Source organism: Zalophus californianus, chromosome 3 (assembly GCF_009762305.2).
Source record: "Zalophus californianus isolate mZalCal1 chromosome 3, mZalCal1.pri.v2, whole genome shotgun sequence".
NCBI classification, from domain to species: domain Eukaryota; kingdom Metazoa; phylum Chordata; class Mammalia; order Carnivora; family Otariidae; genus Zalophus; species Zalophus californianus.
The window spans coordinates 106,721,878-106,746,979 of NC_045597.1; the positions used below are offsets into that span (position 1 = coordinate 106,721,878).

At 38.0% G+C, this 25,102-nt stretch overlaps 1 long non-coding RNA gene across 7 annotated transcripts in view; it reads left to right on the top strand.

Annotated features, from left to right (window-relative positions):
- Positions 1-476: 476 nt before the first annotated feature.
- LOC113920656 overlaps positions 477-25,102 on the top strand; it is a 101,552-nt gene continuing 76,926 nt past the window's right edge. For 3 of the 7 annotated variants that reach the window (XR_003519332.1, XR_003519331.1, XR_003519333.1), the window contains exons 1-3: positions 477-749; positions 1,691-1,800; positions 5,209-5,448. This is a non-coding gene — a long non-coding RNA (uncharacterized LOC113920656). Of the gene's footprint in view, positions 750-1,690; positions 1,801-5,208; positions 5,449-24,132; positions 24,212-25,102 lie in introns of all 7 variants that reach the window. The other 4 variants (XR_003519335.2, XR_003519334.1, XR_003519329.1 and 1 more) reach the window with 3 other exon arrangements.

The following is a 25,102-nucleotide window of genomic DNA, read 5'->3' on the forward strand; positions in this document are numbered from 1 at the left end:
TGAGTTAAGAAGGGATTATGAGGCAGCGACTTCCGGGACAGAAAGGTATTTGTACTGACGGCCTACTACTTCATCCACTGAAATCAGCTCAACAATGTGCTGGAAAATGGGTTCATATCTGAATTAGCAGAAGCAAACCAACACTCCGAACAAGCAGTTGGGATGAGTGGCACAGGAGGGGCGACCTGATGTCCTCCGACATCGCCACCAGACTGCTCTGGCCCACCATCTTCCCATTGCACAGAGACTTGAACACATTGGGGCCACGCGTTCCCGGAGCGGCGGCCTCTCCTGTCAGGCACGGGCCACCCTGTGCTCCTGTCACCACCCCTGAGGGATAAGCAGCCCATCGTGAGAGCACCGTCCCATGGGGCTCAGTCGGACTCTGGGAAACCCGAGTCGGGGTGAGCAGACAGTCCTCCTCTGCACAAAGCTGTCAGGGCTCAGAGCCCTGGGGTAGCCCAAAGGCCAGGAGGTGCAACGCTGGGCAGAGGCTGCCACATCCCTCGGGAATCCCACTGAGGGAACCCGAAAGGCACTGGGGTACTCGGGCTTCCCGCACCGCCAAGCCTGCTCTCCTCGTGACGCCTGGTCCGACCAGGTCGTTTGCGTCGCGCCAGGCCCTCCACCCGAAGGGACGGGGCGCTGGAGGGGTCCCACAAGGAGAAGAAGGGCAGGCAGCGGCATCCCACTGCCAGAAGGCGCGAGCAGCGCTCTCGCTGGCCTGTCTCACCTTCCCCTCGGCTCCGGTAGGTACTTGCACGGCCGCGCCATCTCCACAAGTTTGTCCGAGTGTGGGGCGCCATTTTAGAAAGAACAAGCTGCGTGGCGGAGAAGGCTGTAGTCTAATTTGTGGCACTTTGTTCCCGCAACCCTAGAAACGAATAAGATATATATTCTCACAGATTATTTCACAAATTATTTTACATCTGAATACACATACACATTTGAAAAATAACCCGTGAAGATAAAAACATTTCCATATTTGGCCGTAGAAACACCTGCTTTATTATTTGTATTTATTTAGTGCATTGTTTTCTATCAGATATTTTGTAATCAGCTTATAGAATAAAATGCTGCAGGAATATATTCATCTTAAGTATTCAGTTCCTAAGAATTAACATTTATTTAAACATTTATGAAAACAGTAATTTGGTATGTTAATATCTGCTTTTAGATTTAATTAGCATATCTTAATTTTTATGTCATTAATTACACATTTCTTCAGTGTGAATGGTATTAATTTTCTATATTTAATTTCTTGAAAATATAGTTGTGATTGAAATGTAGATTTTAAAATAAAATCTAGAGAAAAAACTGTGAATCTAAAGTAGGAATGTGAGATTAGAGGAATTTTTAGCTTGATTCCTGACTTAACATAAATGTGTCTTTCTGACTTAAAAGTCCCCTAACCGTGTAAATGTATGGCATAAAGCACTGCCTTTTGTGAAATGAAAAATTTAGTAGATAATTAACCATGCCAATTGTTTTAAGATGGATATTCATTTTTAATGCATAATTTGAATGAAAACTACCAAATTACAGAAATAACACATGAAATCTCTGGCTTGTGGGCATTTGGGGAAAGCTAAAGGATAGCAGTGAACATAAAACTTCCAGAAGAGATCACTTCAAAAGCTTTTTCCTCTCATATTAGAGAATGTTTTCCTGTTCATATTCTGCTTTTTAGAACAAGAAGACATTTCGCTAATACAAATCCTGGGAAATAAGAAGATGAAAGCATCATATCAAAAAGCTGTGAGAAAGTGACCATATGACTTTAACCCTATGTGGATTAAGGTGAGAACGGAGTAGGATAGTTTGTAGTGTGTACTGAATATAGCAAGAAATCTATAGAAATGATATGAAACGGTTAAAATCATGAATTATTGCTCTATTTTTTCCTATTGCTTGCTATATTTTTGTTGGTATTGGTTTTTAAATAATTATGATTTAAATAATCTCTTTTTCTCTAAAAGAATCATAAATGAATGGAAAAATTAGAAGTACAGTATAAATAATATTTTTTTAATCCTTTCTGGTCTGTCATTCCCAGGTAGTGTGGTGGGTAGTTTTTATAAGCAAGGGCAGTCGTCTTATAACCACAATGAAACAATCAAAACCAGAAGGTATACCTGAGGATGTTGCTATTATTTAATTATCAGACTCTACTCAGGTCTTGGCAATTGTCCCAAAAATATCTTTTACAGCAAAAGTATCTGATTCAGAATTACATGTTACATTTAGTTGTAATGTCTCTCTCCTCTCTTCTAGTCTGGAACAGTTCCTTAAATTTCATGAGATTGATATTTTTATAGATTACAGGCTTTTTTTTTTTTAAGAATATTTCTCAAGTTTGGTTTGTCTGACATTGCCTTATGACTAGATTCAGAACTGCATCTTTGGCAGGAATATCACAGAAATGATACTGTATGCTTCTCATTGGATCCTGTCAAATGGCAAAGTATTTCCATTTGCCCCATTATTGATAGTGTTTAATAATTTAAGATGGTGTTTTCCAGTCTTGTGTACTATAAGGTAACTGTTTTTCCCTTTGTGATTATAGGTATTTTGTGGGAAGGTATTTTGAAACTATGTAAATATCCCATTCCTTAAAAAGAATTTCGGATCATTCATTTATTTTTCCAATCTTTGTCATCTCATGGTTCCCTGATTTATTTGTTGGATTATAATCTATACTGTCATTTTTTCTTTGATTCTCAAATTATCCAGATTTGGTCAGTGGGAGTTCATCTAACCTAGTTTTTCTATTCTTTTGGGATATTTTATCATTTTTTAAGCATTTTCTTCCCACAGCTGTGGATATTCTAGGCTCATATTCCCTTCCCCAGCCCTAATAGCAGCTATTTCTGCAATGTACTTTTTTTTCTTATATAGAAAATGGTACACAGAAACAAATATCTGTGTACTACATGGGTTCATTGCTTTAGGTTAGCAATTGTTTCTCAAGATCACAGTGACTAGAACTCGGGAATATATGCATTGATTTACATATGCATTAGTTTATTATCTATTTATCCATCCGTCCATCTCTCTGTTGAAAAACCATGAGTTCACCTCTAATTTGAATCTAACACTACAGTTTATTCTGATTTTCTTCTTTTCTGTATTTATAACTACTATTGTTGGCGGTGAGAAACATACCTACAATTTTATTTAATAAATTTATATATTTGATTAATAGTCTATATGTAGCCTATGTCTATTTGCATTGCCATCCATTTTCCTGGGTAGGTGCCTGTTAAAGCTCTGACACCCTGTTCTAAGTTTTAAACTATATGACACCATTCTCATTCTGCTTGGGTTCTGAAGTCCCACACCAATGTGTCCCTCCATGAGAGCATAAAGTTTCAATAGGAATATAAATTGTTTATAGAAGCAGTCTGATAATATGTATAAAAAATCTAAACCATACCTGTCCTTGGAAACTTTCTCCCTGCTAGGAAGTTAACCTAAATGAGTACTCACACATGTACACGAAGTTGTATTTACAAGGCTTTTAGTCTAGCTAAAAATGACTAACTGCATAAAGATACTCCAAGAGAGAAAGGGGAAAATCAAAACATATAAATTGAAAATAAGTACCCATGAATTAAGATAGAAAGAGAAAGGCATTTGAGAGGTAAGTTTAAAGAAATAGAATAACTGTATAAAAACAGCAACTGTCAATAAACCAAAACTGTAGGGGAAAAAGAGAGAGAGAGGGAAAGAGAGGAGAAGAAGAAGAAGGAAGAGGAGGGGGGGAGAAGAAGAAGATGACCATGACAGAGAGGGAGGGAGGGAGGGAGGGAGGGAGCAAAGAAGATGGTAGATAGATAGATAGATGATAGATAGATAATAGAAAAGGAGCACATCAGACCAAAAGCATACTATTTTAGATAAAATATTCTCACACTCATACAGCTATGTTTTGATAGACACATAAAGCACCTACATGCACTTTTATCCAGATTGCATCTCTTAAGTAGCTTGCCTTTAGTTCTCTGCCTTTGCCCATTTTATGCCATCTTTCTGCCTGGACCATACTACAACACACGTGCTCATCCTGTCCCCGCCCCCAAATCCCAGAAGCCCCAGAGTCCTTTACCAATGTAACAGATTTTTTTGCCATAGCACATGTCCTTGACTTGCTCCACCTGAAAATACTGAGTGCTTTAAAATTTTCCCCTTTTCTGATGTAAAAAAATATGCGTGTAAGTCATTTCTTAGAAGAGATTTACCTACCTAATTTGGGAATTAAGCTGACAGTGAGTGACACAATAGGTTACCTTTCTTAGACCATATTTGCATATTAGCAGATGCCTTCTATCCTTAACACCTTCCCCAGGGCGAAGAGCAAAAGCAGCAGTAGAGGAGGGTAACCCTACCTTCTGCTCACTTCTCTAGGACTCTGTTTTGCTTTACTGCATTGTATTTGGTAAGTTCTTAATCAAAATATGTAAATGAATAAATAAAACTTCTGATGTTCATCCAGCAAAATGTAATGCACACTATATCCCACATTTGTGTGTTCTTTAACATTTATTTACTTTTTTACTTTTAAATACCACTTCATTCTTAGGAAATAGCAGTATGGTAACTTGAGGGAGTATATACTAGAAGCTCAGAATTACCTGGGTGTCTCATTCCACACAAACTCTTCCTTTTCCAACTTTAAAATGTGGCAAGCTCCACAGAAAGAATTGGCCAGTTCAAAACATAAAATCTTCATTCTAAATCTGAAATCCTTTCCTTCACTCTCCTTTCAGATTTCTTTAGCATATAGGAACACCTGTTTTCCACCCAGGAGAACTTAATATGATAACTAACTATAGTTCTGGCAGTTTGGAGAAATATAACTTTCCCTGATGCCTCTATAATGGAACAGTTTTTTATTTAAATCTCTCATTCTTCCCATTGGGAAAAATTTACTACAAATAATTCAAGAAAATTTCATTTATTTAAAGGTCTTTCTTCTTTCTGTTCAAGGATCTTACTACATTTATAGGGGCTTATAGAGGATTGCAGCATTGGATTGGTGGGTTGTTTAGGGAGGAAGTCCCTAGCTTTGTTCATGGTCATCATTAATGTAAGATGTACACCCTGAAACAGCCTCACTTTCAACTGCCTTATCATTATTGTTGATGCAGGTAACTACAGCACATTGCATGCTCTAACAGGTCATCACCATGTTTCACTCTTTTTTAGCTACTTCCTCACCACTCTTGGACCACAGGAGACATATAATTACACTGGACCTTCAAGGCTATGCCAAACCCACCTGCCAGCATCGCCATCCTTTCCATACAGTGGCTGCCAGGAACTCCACAGAGAAGTTGAGCAACTCGCCCCTCTAACTCTGAGGTATCCTAAGTCGATCTGGATTTTCTATTTCCCACCAATTCCCAGCAGGATATTAGTGCAGAAGAGACCACAGTATATTCTCAGGTTTGTCTAACAGTATTTAATCAGCTGTGTTCTGTTATTACTCTCTCTCTTCCTTCAGGCTATGTAATTTTTAGCTAGCCTAGGGTCAAGGGTGAGGATGCCTTGTGTCGGATAGAGTACATATAGTTTCCAATCAATTGTGTAACCTTAGGTGTTAAGCTTAAGAAATACAGAAGTCAAATATTTAATTATACTCTTCTGTATTTTTCTTCCCCTGAGACAAAGAACAGTTGCCACTGGTGAAAAGGATAACTGGGTCCATTGAAAAATCAAAAGGAAATTTCCAATTTTTTAAAAAATTTTGCTTAGTACATAAAGAATTCCTAAAGCCTCCAATAGCAAACTTGCTTCTTTGTTGCCCTTTATGACTTCCTGTGTTTATACTCATTCTTACAGGTGCTTTTTAAAAGCAACTGGAGAGTGTGATTTGTATCTTTCAGCCTGAAAATGGCAGAAAAAATGGCCAACACTAGGTCTTGCTCTGAGAAGTTCAAAACATCTTGAAAATCATGTTCCTCCCGTCTACCAAACTGTTGCCTCCAAAACCCACAACTACCTCATGGGCTGTGGTAATGATGAAGACATGTAACAAACCTATATCTGCCTGGCGAGGTTCTTAAATATGCTGATTCTTGGACAACAATACAGGGTTACAGTATCATAATTTTTTAGAAGGGAGGGAAGCTAGTATTTATACTTAATATACAATCCAAATAATTATTTCCTTCAGTTTGGAATATTCTGTCTTAGAAGATAATACTTATCATATGTGAGCTATAAAAACTGTCTATACGAATGTAAAAAATAAAATAAAAACCAGCAGATAGGTATTATTTCCAGACAATTTGGGCTGTGTAAAAAAAAAAAAAAAAATCACTCAAAGGGATAATTATAAAGAATCTCAGAACATATTAGTGACCCCATTCCCATGCAAACACATGAGAAATAAAATAGCATAATAGTGCAAATCAATGTCCTCAGATATTTACAACCTAATCTCCACAGGATCATTGATGATTCCAGAGAATACCCCAGTTTTTTACTGAGAATACAGAACAATGGAAGAGTTGAGTGGGTAACAAAAACTAAACCTAAGTATCTAACTATGGATGAACTTATTAAATAATGTTGTTTATGGAATTTTAAATGCCTATAAAATTAAACCATTCAACAAATATTTAATGAAATTCTTCTAAATTAGGCAGTATGCTATATATGAAAATATTATACATCTATTTATATGGAAAACTTCCTTATAATAGATTTTTACGTATAAGGGTTAATGACAAATACTAGGCATAGTATGATTTATATCAAAAATTGACATAGAGGGGTGGCTCAGTCAGTTAACTCTCTGCCTTTGGCTCAGGTCATGATCCCAAGGTCCCAATATCAAACCGCGCATTGGGCTCCCTGCTTCTCCCTCTCCTCCCCACTCATGCTTTCTCTCGCTATCACTATCTTTCTCTCTCAAATAAATAAATAAAATCTTAAAAAAAAAATACACATAGAGAAATGAGCTTTACATGGACACAGAGAACAAAACATTTGCATTGATTATGTGTTAGGATCCTAGGTAATTTTTAATTTTCTTTTTATTTGTTTTCTACATGTGCTTTTTTAAAATTTTTACTGTTATGTTAATCACCATACATCAATTTTTTTTTAAAGATTTTATTTATTTATTTGACAGAGACAGAGAGAGAGAGGGAACACAAGTAGGGGGAGTGGGAGAGGGAGAAGCAGGCTTCCTGCCAAGCAGGGAGCCTGATGCGGGGCTTGATCCCAGGACACTGGAACCATGACCTGAGCCAAAGGCAGAAGCTTAATGACTGAGCCACCCAGGCGCCCCACATCATTAGTTCTTGATGTAGTGTTCCATGATTTGTTGTTTGTGCATAATACTCAGTGCTCCATGCATAACGTGCCCTCCTTAATATCCATCACCAGGCTAACCGATCCTCCAATCCCCCTCCCCTCTAGATCCCTCAGTTTGTTTTTCAGAGTCCATCGTCTCTCATGGTTTGTCTCCCCCTCCAATTTCCGCCCCTTCATTCTTCCCCTCCTGCTATCTACTCCTTTTATTTTTCTTAACATATATTGCATTATTGGTTTCAGAGGTACAGATCTATGATTCAACAGTCTTGCACGATTCACAGCACTCACCATAGCACATACCCTACCCAATGTCTATCACCCAGCAACCCCATCCCTCCCACCCCCTACCACTCCAGCAACCCTCAGTTTGTTTCCTGAGATTAAGAATTCCTCATATCGGCGAGGTCATATGATACATGTCTTTCTCTGATTGACTTATTTCACTCAGCATAACACCATCCAGTTCTATCCACGTCGTTGCAAATGGCAAGATCTCATTGTTTTATGGCTGCATAATATTCCATTGTATATATATACCACCTCTCCTTTATCCATTCATGTGTCGATGGACATCTTGACTGTTTCCACAGTTTGGCTATAGTGGACATTGCTGCCATAAACACTGGGGTGCATATACCCCTTCGGATCCCTACATTTGTATCTTTGTGGTAAATACCCAGTAGTACAATTGCTGGGGCGTAGGGCAGCTCTATTTTCAACTTTTTGAGGAAACTCCATACTGTTTTCCAGAATGGTTGCACAGCTTGCATTCCCACCAACAGTGTAGAAGGGTTCCCCTTTCTCCACATGCCCACCAACATCTGTCGTTTCCTGACTTGTTCATTTTAGCCATTCTGACTGGTGTGAGGTGGTATCTTATTGAGGTTTTGATTTGGATTTCCCTGATGCCAAGTGATGGTGAGCACTTTTTCATGTGTCTGTTGGCCATTTGGATGTCTTCTTTGGAAAAATGCCTGTTCGTGTCTTTTGCCCATTTCTTGATTGCATTATTTGTTCTTTGGGTGTTGAGTTGGATAAGTTCTTTATAGATTTTGGATCCTAGCCCTTTATCTGATATGTCATTTGCAAATATCTTCTCCCATCTGTCAGTTGTCTTTTGGTTTTGTTGACTGTTTCTTTTGCTGTTCAAAAGCTTTTTATCTTGATGAAGTCCCAATAGTTCATTTTTGTCCTTTTGCTTCCCATGCTTTTGGCGATGTTTCTAGGAAGATGTTGCCACGGCTGAGGTCAAAGAGGTTGCTACCTATGTTCTTCTTTAGGATGTTGATGGACTCCTGTCTCACATTTAGGTCTTTCAACCATTTGGAGTCTATTTTTGTGTCTGGTATAAGGAAATGGTCCAGTTTCATTCTTCTGCATGTGGCTGTCCAGTTTTCCCAACACCATTTGTTGAAGAGACTGTCTTTCTTTCCATTCGACATTCATTCCTGCTTTGCCAAAGATCAGTTGACCATACAGTTGGGGGTCCATTTCTGGGCTCTCTAGTCTGTTCCATTGATCTCTGTGTCTGTTTTTGTGCCAGTACCATACTGTCTTGATGATGACAGCTTTGTAATAGAGCTGGAAGTCCGGAATTGTGATGCCACCAGCTTTGCTTTTCTTTTTCAACATTCCCTTGGCTATTCGGCGTCTTTTCTGGTTCCATACAAATTTTAGGATTATCTGTTCCATTTCTTTGAAAAAAGTGGATGGTATTTTGATGGGGATTACATTGAATGTGTAGATTGCTCTAGGGAGCATTGACATCTTTACAATATTTGTTCTTTCAACCCATGACCATGGAACGTTTTTCCGTTTCTTTGTGTCTTCTTCAATTTCTTTCATGAGTATTTTATAGTTTTCTGAGTACAGATCCTTTGCCTCTTTGGTTAGATTTATTCCTAGGTATCTTATGGTTTTGGGTGCAATTGTAAATGGGATTGACTCCTTAATTTCTCTTTTGTCTTGTTGTTGGTGTATAGGAATGCCACTGATTTCTGTGCATTGATTTTATATCCTGCCACTTGACTGAATTCCTGTATGAGTTCTAGCAGTTTTGGGGAGTCTTTTGGGTTTTCCATGTAAAGTATCATATCATTGGCAAAGAGTGAGAGTTTGACTTCCTCTTTGCCGATTTAGATGCCTTTGATTTCTTTTTGTTGTCTGATTGCTGTGGCTAGGACTTCTAATACTATGTTGAATAGCAGTGGTGATAGTGGACATCCCTGCCACTTTCCTGACCTTAGGGGGAAAGCTCTCAGGTTTTCCCCATTGAGAATGATATTTGCTGTAGGTTTTTCATAGATGGCTTTTATGATATTGAGGTATGTACCCTCTATCTCTATACTCTGAAGAGTTTTGATCTAGAAAGGATGCTGTACTTTGTCAAATGCTTTTTCTGCATCTATTGAGAGGATCATATGATTCTTGTTCTCTCTTTTGTTAATGTATTGTATCACATTGATTGATTTGCGGATGTTGAACCAACCTTGCAGCCCACTTGATCATGGTGAATAATCCTTTGAATGTACTGTTGGATCCTATTGGCTAGTATTTTGGTGAGAATTTTTGCATCCATGTTCATCAAGGATATTGGTCTGTAATTCTCCTTTTTGATGGGATCTTTCTTTGGTTTTGGGATCAAGGTAATGGTGGCTTCATAAAACGAGTTTGGAAGTTTTCCTTCCATTTCTGTTTTGGAACAGTTTCAGAAGAACAGGTATTAATTCTTCTTTAAATGTTTGGTAGAATTCCCCTGGAAAACCCTCTGGCCCTGGGCTTTTGTTTTTTGGGAGATTTTTGATGACTACTTCAATTTCCTTGGTGGTTATAGGTCTGTTCAGGTTTTCTATTTCTTCCTGGTTCAGTTTTCGTAGTTGATACATCCCTAGGAATGCATCCATTTCTTCCAGATTATCTAATTTGCTGGAATATAGTTGCTCGTAATATGTCTTATAATTGTATTTTTTTAAAGATTTTATTTATTTATTTGAGAGAGAATGAGATAGAGAGCATGGGTGGGGGTCAGAGGGAGCCGCGGACTCCGTGCTGAGCAGGGAGTCTGATGTGGGACTCGATCCTGGGACTCCAGGTGATGACCTGAGCCAAAGGCAGTCGCTTAACCAACTGAGCCACCCAGGCGCCCTGTTTGTATTTCTTTGGTGTTGGTTGTGATCTCTCATCTTTCATTCATGATTTTATTTATTTGGGTCATTTCTCTTTTCTATTTGATAAGTGGCCAGGGGTTTATCCATCTTGTTAATTCTTTCAAAGAACCACCTCCTAGTTTCGTTGGTCTGTTCTACTATTCTTTTGGTTTCTATTTCACTGATTTCTGCTCTGATCTTTACTATTTCTCTTCTCCTGCTGGGTTTATGCTTTATTTGATGATCTTTCTCCAGCTCCTTTAGGTATAGGGTTAGGTTGTGTATTTGAGACCTTTCTTGTGTCTTGAGAAAGGCTTGTATTGCTATATACTTTCCTCTTAGGACTGACTTTGCTGCATCCCAACAATTTTGAACAGTTGTGTTTTCATTTTCATTGTTTCCATGAATTTTTTTAATTCTTCTTTAATTTCCTGTTGACCCATTCATTCTTTAGTAGGATGCTCTTTAGCCTCCATGTTCTTGAGTTCTTTCTGACTTTCCTCTTGTGATTGAGTTCTAGTTTCATAGCATTGTGGTCTGAAAATATGCAGGGAATGATCCCAATCTTTTGGTACTGGTTCAGACCTAATTTGTGACTTACGATGTGATCTATTCTGGAGAATGTTCCATGGGCACTAGAGAAGAATGTGTATTCCCTTGCTTTGGGATGGAATATTCTGAATATATCTTTGAAGTCCATTTTGTCCAGTGTGTCATTTAAAGTCTTTATTTCCTTGTTGATCTTCTGCTTAGATGATCTGTCCATTTCAGTGAGGGGGTTGTTAAAGTCCCCCACTATTATTGTATTGTTGTCAATGTGTTTCTTTGCTTTTGTTATTAATTGGCTTATATAATTGGCTGCACCCATGTTAGGGGCATAGATATTTACAATTGTTAGATCTTCTTGTGGAATAGACCCTTTAAGTAGGATATAGTGTCCTTCCTCATGTTATTACAGTCTTTGGTTTATAATCTAATTTTTCTGATATAAGGATTGCCACCCCAGCTTTCTTTTGGTGTCCATTATCATGGTAAATTGTTTTCCACCCCTTCACTTTCAATGTGGGGGTGTCTTTGGGTCTAAAATGAGTCTCTTGCAGACAGCATATCGAATGGTCTTGTTTTTTTATCCAGTCTGATAGCCTGTGTCTTTTGACTGGGGCATTTAGCCCATTTACATTCAGGGTGACTATTGAAAGATATGAATTTAGTGCCATTGTATTGCCTGTAAGGTGACTGTTACTGTATATTGTCTGGTTTCCTTTCTGGTCTATGTTGCTTTTAGTCTCTCTCTTTGCTTAGAGGACCCCTTTCAATATTTCTTGTGGGGTTGGTTTCGTGTTTGCAAATTCCTTTAGTTTTTGTTTGTCCTGGAAGCTTTTTGTCTCTCCTTCTATTTTCAAGGACAGCCTAGCTGGATATAGTATTCTTGGCTGCATATTTTTCTCGTTTAGTGCTCTGAAGATATCATGCCAGTCCTTTCTGGCCTGCCAGGTCTCTGTGAATACGTCTGTTGCTAATCTAATGTTTCTACCATTGTAGGTTACATATCTCTTCCCCCGAGCTGCTTTCAGGATTTTCTGTCCCTGAGTCTCATAAATTTTATTATTAGATCTCGGGGTGGTGACCTATTTTTATTGATTTTGAGAGGGGTTCTCTGTGCCTCCTGGTTTTTGATGCCTGTTTCCTTCCTCAAATTAGGGAAGTTCTCTGCTATAATGTGCTCCAATATACCTTCTTCCCCTCTCTCTCTTTCTTCTTCTTCTGGGATCCCAATTCTAATGTTGTTTCGTTTTATGTTATTGCTTATCTCTCGAATTCTGCTCTCATGATCCAGTAGTTGTTTAGCTATCTTTTTCTCAGCTTCTTTATTTTCCATCATTTGTTCTTCTATATCACTGATTCTTCTGCCTCATTTATCCTAGCAGTTAGCACCCTCATTTTTTATTGCACCTCATTAATCGCCTTTTTGATTTCGACCTGGTTAGATTTTAGTTCTCTTATTTCTCCAGAAAAGGTTTCGCTAATAACTTCCATGCTTTTTTCAAGCCCAGCTACTAACTTTAAAATCATGATTCTGAACTCTAGGTCCAACATCGTACTAATGTCCGTATTGAGTAGGTCCCCGGCAGTTGGTACTACCTCTTGTTCTTTTTGTTGAGGTGATTTTTTTCATCTTGTCGTTTTGTCCAGAGGAGAATAGATGAATGAGAGAACAAAATGCAAACAGGGTAACAACATCCCCAGAAAATATACTCTAAACAAATCAGAAAAGACCTGAAACCAGGGGAAAAGAAAGGGAAAGAAAGAAAAAAGAAAAAGAAAAAAAAAGAATAAAAGAATAAGATAAAAACAAACAAAAACAGAACAAAACATAAAAACAGAATATGATCAAATATGATGAGGCTGATGCATAGATCAGTGCCACACACTAGATTTTGGGTATATTTGGTCTGTTAGAAGAAAGTGCCTCCCAAAATTTTAAAGAAAGAAAAACTTATATATGTACAAAAGTAGGGTTGATATGATGAAGGGATGGAATATGACTGTAAAGATGAAAATTATAAGAAATTTTATAAAAGGAATTGATAAGAAGTTGTTTGAAAAAAGAAAGAAGGTTAAAAAAAAAGAAAGGGAGAGAATCTCAAAATTCTAAAGAGAGAACAACTTATATATATATGCCAAAAATAATAGTAACTACTATGAAGGGATAGAATATGACTCTAAAACTGAAAAATAAAAAAAAAAATTTAAAAAAGGGATTGATAAGATGTTGGTTGAAAAGGGGAAAAAGAAAAATTAAAAAAAAACAGTTAAAAAATTAACTTTGAAATTCTAAAGAATCATGGTAAAAAAAGCCATTGAATTCTATGTGCAGTATTCCCCTAGCGCTGGAGTTCTTCGGTTCTCATTGATCGGTAGACTTGGCCTTGGCTGGCTTTTCTTGCTGATCTTCTGGGGGAGGGGCCTCTTCCTGTGGTTCCCAAATGTCTTTGCCGGAGGCGGAATTGCCCCGCCCTTGCCGGTCCGGGCTAAGTAATCTGCTCGGGTTTGCTCTCCGGAGCTTTTGTTCCCTGCAAGCTCTCGGTACAGCTTTGGAGGACGAAAGTGAAAATATGGCCTCCCAATCTCTGCCCCAGAGGAGCCGAGAACTCGGGGCCCACTCCTCAGTGAGCCCCCAGAGAAAAGCAGTCAGTCACTCCCATCTCCCTGGCCTCCGCCCGCATTCCGTGCTCACCTGGCCTGTGACCGAGTGAGTGTTTCTATCTCTGGTACTGGACTTGGTGTGGAGTCTCCAAACCAAGCAGATCCCTGCGGTGCGCTCCTGCACCACTCCTCCCTGGGGGGAGGAAGGGGAAATCTCCCTGGATCTGCCGTTTGTTGGGTCCCTGCTGGAGGAGCAGTGGCCCGACTTTGCCGCGGATCACGGTTTATGCCAACCCCGAGCTGAGAGCCCGGGCCTCTGCTCCGTCTCTGCAGCCGGCTTCCGCGCTCGCTACCTGGGAGCTCTGCCGTACTCAGGCACCCCTGGTCTGTGACCCCGAGGGTCCTGAGACCATACTGTCCCGTGAGGGTTCCAACCCCTGCTTAGCCACTGGAGCGACATCCCTCAGTGGAGCCGACTTCTAAAAGTTCCAATTTTGTGCTCCTCGGCTCTATCACTTGCCAGAAGTGGCCGACGGAGGCCCCCTCCCCCGCCGTCTATCCTCCCGAATATCACCTCGGATTCACTTCTCCGCGCGTCCTACCTTCCAGTAAGTGGTCCTTTTCTGTTCAGAGAGTTGCTGCTATTCTTTTCGATCTCCTGTTGAGTTCGTAGGTGTTCAGAATGGTTTGATCCCTATCCAGCTGAGTTCCTGAGACCAGACGAAATCCAGGTCTCCTACTCCTCTGCCTTCTTGCTCCGCCCCCTCCACATGTGTTGTTAATCTTCTTTTCAGCCAGGCTTACCACTCTACCTTGTTCCTCCCAGTTGACATGTCAGGTGCCATCTTGTTATTTTCACCTTCTTACCTGCTCCACTTGGTTTTGATGAATGATGCAGTCTTGAGAAATGACATTCAAAGTGTCAAGGGGTTTGATGATCAGGTAAGTTTTGGCTATAGTTAGGGTTTAAAAATGAGACCAAAAAACCTGAGCCCAAGTAGGTTTTGAATGAAATTTTTTTTACTCAAATTTTTTCTCCCTTTTCTCTGTTGACCTTTCTCTTTGATAATATTCTCTTTGATACCTCCTGTCATCTCTCTTTTTTATTCATTTTTCTTTCTTATGTATTTCTTCAATTCATACTTACTACTCTCTGCCTGTCTTATTATTTGTTTCCTCTGGGATTTTTTTGACTTCATCCCCAAACCTACAACATTTCTTTCATTATTACATCAAATGACCCAAGTTAATATCACTTTATAACACATTACTTTCAAAGTATGTGGGGAGCACTGAATTATATGGTTTTGTACCAAATAATTGCTGGTTAGAAATACAGAGTCACATATATAACATGAAGTTCAGGGAGACCAAATGTCAGATGTTTCAGTAGATTGTTCAGTTTTCTCTTGTTAGAAAAACGAAAAACAGAAACATAAGAACACTTAGATTTCTTCACTACTCTTGACTGTAGCAGCAACTTGGCCTTGCAGAAATAAAATGGCCTGTGACATAAATCCAGGTGAGCAGGGGGAAATGCACTCTTAAAGTATAAAGGCAAGAGATTAGTGTGTGTATATATGTATGTGTGTGTGGATAGATAGGGAGGGAGGGAGGTACAAGTATGATTTTTAGGAGAAATATGGATTTCTCATTTAGCTCTGAAGGGGAAAACTTTCCATAACTAAATTAGACTTCAGAGAGAACATACCCATTAGCAGGCAGAGGCCATCCATGTCAGGGGCAGCAGAAAGGGAGCTGGAGCCCATCTCTCTCATGTAAAGAGCAGCCGACATGGCTGTGCAAGAAAGAGCAGCCTTGCTTCTTGCTCCCACCAGCCTGGAAGCACGTCTTCTCTTGAAAACTGAACTGTAATTAACGGGAGTTGTTTCCAAGCTCAAAAACTGTTGTAAGCCAAGGCCACTATCTAATCATTGTCTGCTAGCAGAGTAATATGTTCCAGGTACTAACACACACCTGCCTTCATCTGCCCTATACACCAAGTTTGCAATTCTTCAGAAAGAGAAGACAGAGACTAAAAGGATTATTTCAGTATGGAGGAGCAATTGACCTTGACAAAGGGTATGTGTTGAGGACTCTGGAAAGGAAAGGTTAGTTTAAGGGCAGCAGGAAGTGAGAGATGAAAAGGAGAGTTGAGGAAGTAAGAAAAAGCAGGTACGTTTTGTGAGATACTTTCAAAAGAGTTGAGGGAATATTCATGAATGGCCCTAAGGAAAGAAAGCCTAGGTAACCCATGTCCTGTCTCTTGTATTGTGCGAGGGAACAGAACGTCTAGAGATTAGATCTGCCGCTTCATTTCTGTTTCCCCACCCCAAAACACAGTTTTAAGTATTAAATCTCTTCTGTTTGAAGCACCAACTGTGGTTCTGTTTTTCTGACTGGTACATAGGCTCATTGTGGAGATAGATGTTAAACAAACGGACCCAAAAATAAATATAATCATACAGTTCACAGATGAAAAAGGAAAAAAATACCTATGTAATCTTATAACAAGTCTGTGGATCTGTTTTAGGTTGTGGGTGGGCCCGGATACGTTGTGATGAGCAATCTCCTTTATTTGTACTCTTGTTTTAGAGTTTTTATTTACTTGGTCGGCTTCAATTTTCACTCCTCCGTCAGTGACTCCCAAATTGTCATTACTTCTCTGACTTCTCTCTCGACTCTTCTCCTTACTCTTTCCTCTCTCCAACTTCCTGGATATCCTTAAAGGTTTTCATCTCAAATTCAAGAATCCAATTACCTTCCCCTGCAAAATTTCTTTGTTGCTTGTCCTTTTTTCATATTTGTACAAACAGTCTCTGCATTATCACAGGAGCCAAAACTCTGGTTCATTTTTTTTTTTTTTTTTAAGATTTTACTTACTTGTTTTAGACAGAGAAAGTGTGAGTGGGAAGGGTAAAGGGGGAGGGAGAGGGAGCAAAAATCTGAAGTGGACTCAGCACTGAGAGGGGAGCCTGATAGCGGGGCTTGATCTCATGACTGCGAGATCGTGACCTGAGCCGAAACCAAGAGTTGATGCTTAGCCAACTAAGCCACCCAGGTTCCCCACTCTGGTTCATTTTTATTAGACTAATAGGGTGAATACTCTTGCTAAACCTCACAATAAATCTCCCAGCTTCTAATTCTCCCCAACTTGGTCCATCCTAAGTACACTGCTCATAAATCTTTAAACACAATTCTGGCTGTATCACTCCTTTTTTCAGACTTCTTCAGCAGCTTTCATATATTGACCACAACTCTGACATCAAGGCTACCTGTGAATCACCTACAACCATTTTTTAAATTTAATTCCACAATTCTTCTCTGATCTAACCATATTGGACAACTTGCAGTTTGTCAGATGTTCTCTGAAGCTTTCCGCCTGCCTGATTTTTTGCTCAGTCTGTTCTAAGGAAAATATTCTGCTTTTCACCTTTTTAAACTTCATATTCTCTGTAAAGGAATTCCTGGTGTATTTTGAATGACATAATTGCTCTGTGAAATTTGCATTATTTTTTTTCTTTGTACAGTTCACAGGACATTGTTCATGCATTTTTTTTATGTGATTTTAATCTCTTCCCATTCCTCCTTGATGTTTGGGATCTCTTACTCATCTGTGTATTCCTTACGTGTGTGTGGTGGGTGCTTAGCACTGCATCAAAACCCCTCAAAGAAGCTGAGTAATACAAGCAGCACAATTATAAGTGGCAGCATCCAGTAAGTGACTACAATGTAGAAGAGGCATTTCCCTTTAGCTTGGAAGGAAGCCTTGCTTTCAAAGGGTTAATTGGACATCATGGTGATGCTGTGGGGAAACACATTGGGGAAACACATGAACTCTGTTTCTCCCCAGCAGGCTTAACGATTAAGTGCTCCACACTTGAGAACTGCGTCATTGCACATGCAGGAACTAAACCAGGGAATCAGTTAGGCAGATCTCTATTTTAACTTTGCTGCACTTTCAGAGAGAGATCATTTGAGAAGCTGAAAACTTCCCCAGGTCAATCTGTTATAGCTATGATAATGGCTGGAGAAATCTAGTAAGCTCAGAACTTTCTTCCTGGAGATCTTTTCTCCTTTCTTTCTTCCTTTTATATATATATACATATATATATATATATACATATATATATATGTATATATATATTGAGTTCTACTTGCAACAATCACCAGTTATTTCATTTCTCAAGTAATGCCTTAAAAACTTAGAAGAATACAGTTTAGACCTCTTCATGAACCATTGGATACTTACAGTGGTTAAATTCCTTTTCTTCATAATAGATAAATTTGTATGTGCTCTGACTGTTGAACAAAAGAAGATTGGAAAACTGCCTGATGATGGTGTCTGTCTGTGATAGTTAGCTGACGTTATCAAAGGACTCTTACAATGTCAGATCATTTAATCAGAGTAAAGAGAGTAAAACTTGAATTTCTCAATTCTTCTACCAATGGGAAGTGGGAGGCAGTGGGAATTAATCATCTTAGTACCTTATGTCATTTGATTCCAACAGACTGAATTTCCTCTAAGAAGGAAAGTGGCATGTGGCGTGTAATATTCTTTAAACACCAGAATAGCTTGGCTTTGATACAATATTCTCTGAAAACAAAATTCTACACCTCAGTCTCAGGTTTCAATAGCAGCATATAAAAATTCTGTTGGCAAGAACCATAAAAAGGAAATTTTATATTCAGTTTCGTCAAAGGCCTTTCAATTCACTTCTTACTGATTGTTTCTTTTAGTTTGGCTTTTGTAAAATTCTGAGGAGAAAAATGAATCATAAAGAAAATAAATGATTTTCCTATGTAACATTTACACAGACACATATGTAGTGATTGGATGATGATCCTCTAAGTTAGCAGTATGAAAATAATTTTTTTAAAGATTTTATTTATTTATTTGACAGAGAGAGAGATAGTGAGAGCAGGAACACAAGCAGGGGGAGTGGGAGAGGGAGAAGCAGGCTTCCTGCCAAGCAGGGAGCCCGATGCAGGACTCGATCCCAGGACCCTGGGATCATGACCTGAGCTGAAGGCAGATGCTTAACGACTGAGCCACCCAGGCACCTGCAGTATGAAAATAATTTTTTTTAAAGATTTTATTTATTTATTTGAGAGAGAAAGAGAATGAGAGATAGAAAGCACGAGAGGGAAGAGGGTCAGAGGGAGAAGCACACTCCCTGCTGAGCAGGAAGCCTGATGTGGGACTCGATCCCAGGACTCCAGGATCATGACCTGAGCCGAAGGCAGTCGCTTAACCAACTGAGCCACCCAGGCACCCAGTATGAAAATAATTTTAAAATTAATTTGAATGGTGGGGAAAATTTTAAAATGAAACAGACTGGCAACTCTCATCACTTAATTTAATCCGCAAATATGAAATCTCCTCTAAAAAATATATTAAATGACAAAATCTGTGAAACTTGGGTAACATTTTAACTCAAACTGGTTTTCTGTAAGAAGTAAATTTAATCACACATTTATTTAAAAAAAAAAAAAGTCTTCGGTTTCCAAATGGGCCTGGAAATATTTCTAAAATACAGTTTCTCAGACAAAACAAGACATGCAGACCTCAAAAGCAGAAAAGAGAAGAGAAATGGACATAATACTGAATGAGATTAGAATGAACTTCACTAGGACATAGTAACATTTTTGTTACCTTAGAAGAGAAATAGTGATTTATCCCTATCTTGAATATTTTCAGCCGTGAACTGACCTCATCTCACACAGTTTAGCACACAATCTAGCAGTTTATTTTACATTCTTAATCATTTATGTTTTCAAATCTATATACATAGTATTCTAACTAGGATGCAAATATATTAAAGGCAACTATCATCATTCATCTTTTTTTGGGGGGGTGAGGCTGTGTGACCACCCATAATTTATCTTAATAAAATACATCATAGTGCTTAAAAAAATAGTAGTTACTCCTGTGTTTGCGGATGACAATAGACATTTTAAAATTACCTTTGGTAGTCTACTCAATTCCTGCCAAGAAGTTTTCTGGCCCTTCCTTTCTTTTTTAATCTATATGTCTATTGTTATAATAACATATTTTAACTAGTTCTATAGTCAGTAAAAAAGAAATTAACCAACTAGATTAGGTCAATTGCTGCTTTATCCTTTTAGGATACAATGTCTCCAAAATGTATTCTTCTTCAACTACACAAAATGCTAAAAAAGATCATTGAGAATACAATTTTATGGTTCTGAAAATGAAAATACAGATTGTATTGTAAATCTATGTCCAGCCAAAAAAAATACTTTTGGGATGAAGGTCACAGAAATATAGTTCTAGGGTGCCTGGGTGGCTCAGTCAGTTAAGTGACGGCCTTCAGCTCAGGTCATGATCCTGGAGTCCCGGGATCGAGTCCCACATCGGGCTCCCTGCTCGGCAGGGAGTCTGCTTCTCCCTCTGACCCTCTTCCCTCTCGTGCTCTCTATCTCTCATTCTCTCTCTCTCAAATAAATAAATAAAATCTTTAAAAATATATATATAGTTCTAGACATCAAATACCTGAAAAATTTATCTTATACAGATTTGTATTTTAAGGAGAAAATGTGAGAAAGATAGGATTTTATTTAAGGAGAATGTAACGAAATAAAAATAATAGAACAAAAAATTCTTTTTGAATTAATGAGGACACAAACACAAAGGCACGAATAACTTCAGGAACTAAAATAAATTAGAGATACAGAGAATGTTTACATATTAATACTATGTAAATAATAAAAATTAAAAAAAATTAAATGGCAAATTTCTTGGATATGCTAACAACCAAACTATAACAGGAAAAATTGAACTAAAAAGTTAAAACCTACCATTGAAACACCTATTACCCATATAGTTTTGTTGCAGGGTCATCAAGCGCAAAGGCCAAGAAAGAATTCTTGTATGGTGCAACTTAGAAAGTTTATTTGAGTAGCATGGAGACAGGACTGTACCATGGGCAGAACTGTACCATTGCTGTATGAATCTAGTGGTTATATGCTTAGTGCTCAAGGGGGAGGGGACGTACAGAGAGTATTAGATCATAAATGTCTTCTTCGAATTTCTATTCATAAGGCTATTCTTACAGGATTTCTCTGATGCTTATCATTCAGTTTAATACTATCAGTGAGATATATAAGAAGTCGTGAGGCCCTTTAAGAATGTAGTAACCAGGGCATAGTTGATCCTTCAAAACTATGCAAGTCAGCTTTCCCTGCTGAAGGTGAACATTTTTCTGCTTCTCTCCCTCATCGTTTCCCCCCCAACCAATTTTCAGTCTTTAAATCTTTACAATGATGAAGTTAGGCAAAGGGCTCATCTTCTGTAATTTCTTCAAGATGACAGGAGTCTTAGATGGCCACTATCTGTCCCTGCTGTAGAGTCCAAGGTGGTTATTGGGATGAATTTGTTTTGAGTAGTAAGAGTCATCTGTTGGCTGGGCAAAGAAGTCAGGAACTGCTTGCACATATCTTGATAATAGGAGAGAACAAAGCAAAAGAGACAACACATTAGGATTATGATTATAATAAAAATAAGAAGTGTGATAAGAAGACCTTTTAAGGTAGACCATAGTCCACCTCTTGCCGACCAAAAATTTAACCAGTCACTGAGAGAATTAGGAGTCAGGCATTGCCTTAATTTGGGTGTGCATATCTGCCAAAACTCTGGATACATTAGCAGAGCCATTTGGGATATATACACAACAATTAGTCTCAATATTAGCATAATAACTTTCCCTTTGACTTGTAGTGAGGATATCAAGAGCCATTAGGTTTTGGAGGGCCACTTTTGAACTTGTGGGTGACTTTGTGTTGGGTTTGGTTAAAGGTGGCTGCTGTATGTTTGCTGAAGCCTCTACTTGTAATTTTATATCAATAGAGGTGACTCCCAGGACATATGGCTAAGGGATAAAACTATTAAGAAGCCTTTTTTGCCTCATATCTAGCTTTAACAATATCCTAATTATGAGGAATCACTGGCAAGTGGGAGACGACTTGTCCCAGGAGATAAGGGCATCTCCAAGTGCATTATCCAATCCAATTATAAGGAAGGTGGGGCTGTCTATTATCTCCACAAGTTCATAGTTAACCCCATGGAGTGGGGTACACACCGAATTTTAAGGGGCGATTTTGTTATCCCAGCCACATAGAATTGATTGAGGTGATAGTTGAGTTATACAATTATTAGGAGGGTCCATCCCATTCTTTAGCTGTTTAAATAATTATATGCCCATAGGGTCATTGTTATTATCCCCACAGAGGAAAAGGCACAAAGATTGTCTATATTTGAGCTATTGTGGCAGTTTCTCTGAAATTTACCTCAAGTTGTCATATTCAAAGACAATTAGATCTAGAATCTAATATCAACAAAGGTGTGTTATTGAAACATAATTTTTCTTGGGGCACCTGGATGGCTCAGTTGGTTAAGCATCTGCCTTCAGTTCAGGTCATGGTCCCAGGGTCTGGGATGGAGCCCTGTGTTGCATCGGACTCCCTGCTCAGCGGGGAGTATGCTTCTCCCTCTCTCTCTGCCACCTGCTACCCCCCCCACTTGTGCTCTCTCTCGTGTGCTGTCTCTCAAATAAATAAAAAAAATCTTTTAAAAAACATAATTTTTCTCTTTAAATTCACCCTCATTTCCAGAGGTAGCCAAATCAAGACTAATTCGTTTATAAAACAAATCCAGTTTTAACATACCTGGCCTAATTATGTACATAAACTCAACAAGAAGAGTGATTGATCATATAGATCCTTTAAAATCTGCTTTGCTGGAACTTTTTATAAGGAATCTCTAGATTGAACTTTTAATATCCTCTCGAGCCCAGAAAAAAGCCAAATAGTTGTCATCAGACTTGCCTGCAATACCTATAAATTTGGGCAATTGCTCTTCTCGAGATTCCCAAAATATCCTGAGGTTACTGTAATTGCCAGGAAGTGACATTCTTTATTCCCTTGATAAGGCTGCTGGGAACTCTGTAAGCAAAATATGCCACCATTTTTAAGAGGTTTCCTTGGCTCCATAAAGTCAACCTTAATTCCTTAAAGCTATCTAATCATATCTGAGTCTAGGCATGTCTCTCTCAAATATGATATTCCAGTCAAAGCATTGGTAATATAACCAATATTGACAATGGTATCCTGTTACAAGGAGAACGGATTCTTTTTGAACTTATGCAAATAACTAAAATTACCTTGAAAAAAAAAGCCTTTCTGAAATCTGAAGGGTTCAGGTAGAGAGAAAAGTTAAATGCTTCAATTTGTTCATAAAAGAATATTTTATCTTCCTCAATTCATTCAGTCTTATGTTATTAATTTTTGTTGTGTTTGAATGCAGCTTCCCCATTAGTTCTAGAAATTCTTACCCAGTTTAGTTTTATGATTTTTAAAGATATTTAAAAAAAAACCTGTATTTGTCAAAAGTCCTTCTTATGAATCTCCTTGAGGGTGAAACACATTTTGCAAAAGCATCAGCTTTTACTATAAATAACAAAAAACTCAGAAATGGACATGTTTCTAGATTGGAGAGTTCATTATAATGTATCTGACAAGGAAATCCAGTTATTCCTGTGAAACATAGCATTTTAATAATTAGAATGTTAAATGATGACCTTATAACAGAGCATATTAAAACTTAAGGAATTTCATGTATTTCCTAGAAGTTTTGCATTTTACCTATACAACATAAGAAGGTTTATCATTTGTTTGACAGTGCTTCCCATGTAACTTAACATACCAAATAAACAAGGCTAATTAGACTTCATTTATCATTTAAATCTTAGAGAAGTTTGTTAAAAACCTTAGAAAGTTTTAAAGCACATCCCTAAATAGGATTACAGATCATTATAAATTTAATATTTGTATTTAATTGAGGTAGCAATAAGGGGTTCTATAGGAAGTTATATAGTTGTTAGTAAAAGAGCCTCCCTAACATTGAGAAGTTTTAACTTTCTTAAGTAATCAAAGACCTGATAAAGACAAAACTTAGCTTTGGTTTTCTGGGCAGATAAAAGAGAAAAAACTTTGTTTACATTTTCTTATCAAGAACAGACCAACAATCCAAGTAAACTGTCTTTTAACAAAGGGAAAAGCAGAATTTCAATCTTAAACCATTGTGCTTTTAAAATCCATTGATTTCAACTTTAGTCTTGACCACACATAAATTTTTTTCTAAAAAATCTCCCTTCACAGACCTACAACTTTCTTCATTCAGATTTTGTCCTAAGCCTTTTCTCTCTAAATAACCAATCTCATTTTAAGACAAAACTAATTATTTTTCCCTCAACAAAACCTATTCCCATTTCATAAATTTTTCTTATTAAAAATATATCTTTCTTGCATACAGAGTGACTTCCGTTATTTCCATCAGTCTTAATTACACTTAGCAGAATTTTAAGTCTTAGAAACCTTAGTCTCCAAAGAAAATTAAGTAGTAACCAATTGTGAATTATTTGTTACATAAGAATTCTTTAGATCAGCAAGTTTACACATTTCATAATTTCTAAAAACATACGCTTTTTTATAGTACACTCTTTTAATGAAGCAAACATGTTACCAACAGGCCGAAGTATCCTCAGTTTCTCTGCAACAAGAAGCCAAAACAGGTAAACCTATTTCCAACAAACAATGTTTTAGTATTTATTTGGAAAAGACTTAGGTATTCAATGAATTCAATTTATCATTTAGCAAAACTTCAAAGTTTCAGGTTACCAAAGATTTTGAAAGCTATTTAAAAGTTTTATATATAAACCTTTTTATTTATTCAACCTACTTGTTCTTAGCAATTACCATGAAAACTTTGTGAGACGGACAAAATTAACCATTATTTTAAGTCATCTTTTTGCTGACACACTGCAACAGAGTGTGAACTTATTTGACCTTCAGTAAACCTTGCTAGAATAAAAATATTATATTTAATGCTGATAAATCTAAAGAAATGTCTATCTTAATTAAGCTAACAAATTTTAATAAGCTTAAATACCAAATATGTTACACTTGGGTCCACTAAAAGTCAATCCATTTGCTCCCCATTGTCGAGTTAGTTGACATATCTAAGCTAGAAGTACTTAGAGCCTGATTTCTGAGCCTAGTGCCCTTACGACCAAGGTACTAGTGTGCCTGTGGGAGGCAGGAGTTTGTCCCTCTGCATAGTGTAGCCACAGGCAAGAGGCTCAGACAAGACATGTTCAGAAGTGTCATACTATTCAAGACATTACCAGAAAAGAACAAGTAAGTAGAGGCTGGGGGAATAAAAGAGACCAAATTGCACCAACGCTCTTGGATTCACTCTGTAATCCCTGTGCAGGCCACCAAAAATGTTGCAGGGTCATGGAGTGCAAAGGCCAAGAAAGAATTCTTGAGATCTTGTAAGATGCATCTTAGTAACTTTATTTAAGTAGTATGGGATAGGACCCATGAACAGAAAGAGCTGCTCCTTTGCTGAAGCTCGTGGTTATATACTTAGTACTCAAGTACTCAAGCGGGGGGGGGAAGTG